This window comes from Mus caroli, unplaced genomic scaffold (assembly GCF_978045245.1).
Source record: "Mus caroli unplaced genomic scaffold, Mus_caroli_1 scaffold_19, whole genome shotgun sequence".
NCBI classification, from domain to species: domain Eukaryota; kingdom Metazoa; phylum Chordata; class Mammalia; order Rodentia; family Muridae; genus Mus; species Mus caroli.
Window position 1 is genome coordinate 40878793 of NW_028227274.1, and position 3708 is coordinate 40882500.

Here is a 3708-nt window from a genome sequence, read left to right on the forward strand (position 1 = left end):
CCAAGTGCAGTGCAAATGACCCAAAGGAGTTCATTTTTCATGATCAGAGAAACCCTGGAAGGGCTCAGGCATGGGGAACCACACAGTTGCAGAGGCGCAGAATTACAGTTCATTTACATGTCTCGTCCCCCATCTGGTGGCCACAGATGGTACTACAACCTGTGCTGCTGCCTAGCCTGGCTTTTGAGGTATTTAGTGCACAAGCTTCAGATCTGGCAAACTCCCTTTGCATATAAAAGTTCTTCTGTGTTCCTGGATTGATCCCCAAATTTGAATTGTAACTCAAAACTTCATTCCCTTCTTTTTCTGCTAATGTCTCCTTTAAAATGAAAGCACCATGAGAGCTTTAAAGAAGCAAGTTTCCTCTTCTGAGGTGAAAGCCTTTTTCAAGATTAGAACAGAATAGCTTTCTCCAGGAAAATCCCTTCCTCTGCAATTTCCAAATTCTTATGTATCCAAACTGTTCATGTTTCTCTAGTTCTCAGTTTTATGACAGCCTATAGCCAGGGCTGGAAGGGGGCAAAGATGAAGTACCGTGACAGAGTTTTTCCTAGCATTTGAGAGGGCCTGGACTCAATTGTGCAGCTTTACAAAACGAAATAAACAAAAATTCCCCACCTCAAAACAACAACAACAAAAAACAAAACAAACAAACAAACAAAAAAATCCCAGCAAAACCAAACAATACCTGCAGGCAGAGATGGAGGTTTCTCTTAAGTACTTAGAATGTGTACGAGGCCTGCTCTGTTCTTCAGAGTACTTAATGCACAGTGTGATATTTCTCATCGAGTGGGTCCCTAGAGCACAGAAGTCTGAGCCAAGGTCACTACCATGTTTCCTATGGGAAGAGTATCTTGGCTTCTACAGCCCCCTGACTTGCTCACAGAATCTGGCTCACAGTTGATTTTGGAAATGGTGTGATAGGAACATGGGCTTCCAACTCTGATAGACAAAGAGGGAGGCTACCACTGCTGCCCACTGACCTTACGTGTTGCACACCAAGAAAGCTGCATCATGTCGCTTTATACACATCATCCTAGAGATTTAGTACCAATTAAAGAGTGATATCCCAGCCCCTGGGATCTGCTAGCAGAGGAAGAAACACTTGGTTAGCATTGAAAATGTGGGTATACAGTGCAGTCCTGCTACTCAGAGCTGGGTTCCCTATATCTCTGGTGTACCCTCCCACAGAAGCTGAGTAAAAATTGTTGGGAGTAAAGTTTAGGAACAATGGAGTAAATCAGCTCTCCTAAAGAAATAACATCGGGAATGTACTCAGGTCTGGGGTGAGGAGAGTAGCCATTCGCCATGAGCAAAGGAAGCCTTTGGCTCTAGCTCTGCCATGGTCCTTACTCAGTTTTCAGACACTAGAGAGGAGGGTGGGGAGCATCTCCCCCGGGCTGAAAGGAAGGCTGTCTAAGCTTACCTGTCCTCCCCTAAATAGAGCTGGGACTGCATTCTCCATGGCAGCCTTGGAAGAGCCCCAAGGAAACTAAAGAGGAAGAGACCTGTCCATTTGTTCATCTGTGGTCTTCACAGATGGGAATACAAGACTAGGAAGCCATAGGAGAAAGAGGCCTGAGCAAGCAACTGGCATTATTCAACAGGTGGAAAAATTGGCTGAATTCTGTCATTCAATACATGGTAAGGAAACAAGATCTACTAGGAAAGGACATGACAAAGTCCAGAACCCAAAGACCTCCTGCCTTCTCTGCAGATCCCAGGGGACTGTGTTGGAGCACCCACTGCCATATGTGACCATCCTCCATGGAAATTAACACACATCATAATACAACACATAATGCCTTCTGCTCACCCCACCCACCCACCTCCCTAGTACACGTCCCATCCCAGCCCCTTTGTGCCCTCCATCTTTCCCTGGGCTCCCACCACCCAATCATCCAAAGGCCCTTCGTGCCTTCATTCATTTTTCTCGACATCCCAGCTTTGTCTGTCCCCTTGTCATAAGATGCAGCACTACATATGCTCTCAACACTATAATATGCAGAATCTAACTTAGTGGCCTGTCTGATCGCATGCATGTAAGTGGGGGTGGGGAGGGGGGTAGGGGTGGCGTTCAAAGAAATCCAGAGTATGCAAAAACAGAAACCAAAGCAATTCATAAAGCTAGGCAAGCGAGCATAACATTGGGAAACATACGGCTTGAGGCTTAGTGATTCTTTAGATCACAACTGTATGGATTCACGTTCCTTCTTAAATATCGGTGTACCATTTTGGCTTCAATTTTTTTTTCTTCTTGCTTCTTGCCTCCCTCTTTGGGAGGGCTTAACTCAAGGATGTGATGTTAGAACGGCCTCCAGGGGGCGCCACAATGCGTTTGCTAGCTGAGCAGACACCCTCATCCACTTGGGTGCCTGCAGGTGGAGACAACTTCCCAAAGAGAAAGAAGGGGAAAGAGAAGTATGGGGGAGAGAGAAAATGAGTCATCTCAAGAGTGAACAATAGTAAGTGCTTTCCTGGTGCACAGGAAACTTAACACCAAACCATGCATAACCATGACTCACCCCCACCCGAGTCCTGGAAAAACACTTTCTTGATAGGAAAAGCCATATTCCTCCCTTGAGACAGTCTGGTGCTAAATTTATCAATACTATTAGTGAGAACACAGAGATGTTTATACAGACTGTTGTATGTTTTAAAGTCTAACTACTGTGGTTTGGGAGAAAAAAATTCATTGTTCCATGACAGAGAGATTCTGTAGAGGTCACCTGCCCAAGGCCAGGAAGTTAGAGGGGCCATGGTCCCCTGTTTACGCAGGTAGAAGAGCTATGGAGTACTTGGTTCCATTGATAAAGGAGCTGTGAATGCATGAAAACCACAGACAAAGGTGAACGTACCCCTAATTGCTTGGGAATGGGAATCATCTCAAATGCTTGGCAAAGTTACCTGGAAACATTGAGCTTCTCTCCCTCCATTTCTCTCTAGGTCTCCCACAGCCTTTCCTCCATGGTCTCTGCTCATTCTACTACCCCCTCCCCCCCACCCCACATGCTCTCGCTATATGCTGTAGTCTCACCTTCAAATGTCTTTCATATCTTGTTACCTTGCCTCCCTCACTTGTATATTTTCCACTGTAGGAAAGATCACCTGTAATTATCCACACACACACACTTTAAGACAAGTATGGAGCAATTAAGCAATCATTTTCTATATTAAAGAACCTTTGGAAATAGGTGAGGTCTGTAAACATGGCAAACACAGGGTAAACATCCAGTTGGCAGAGGCTGGCTCTGCATCATTCTTACTGTGAAGGGGTAACTCGGCTCCAGGAGCATGAAAACTGTCTCAGCTTTATGTGCACTGAAACCTGAGCACATACACACCTTACTTCTTACACGCTGGTATAGAAGAACATTATCCATTCATAAAGGAAGTCAGTCCCATTGGCCTGCCCCCAGTTAGATTTGAACTCTAAGTATAATTTGCTATCATTTGAACCTGAACTCTAACTTGCAGATGCCTTGTTTAATTTCTTTACCAGGGCCACTTGCTGATTAGGAAAACTTTATGTCCTCAGTTCTCATCATCTCCTTGAAGGGGACACAAGCACTGGCTTATTAAAGGCATTTACCTTGATTTTGCAGGGTTAGGTTGTAGCCTAGGGTTGGGGGTTTCCCTCCTCTCTCCCTCTTCCCTCCCTTCCCCAGCTCATTCCACTCACCTGACAGGCTAAATCCTGACTGATGG

At 45.3% G+C, this 3708-nt stretch overlaps 1 pseudogene; it reads right to left on the bottom strand.

Annotated features, from left to right (window-relative positions):
* Positions 1-2286: 2286 nt before the first annotated feature.
* The window catches only part of LOC147000267 (dihydropyrimidinase-related protein 3-like), a 42557-nt pseudogene continuing 41135 nt past the window's right edge, over positions 2287-3708 (bottom strand).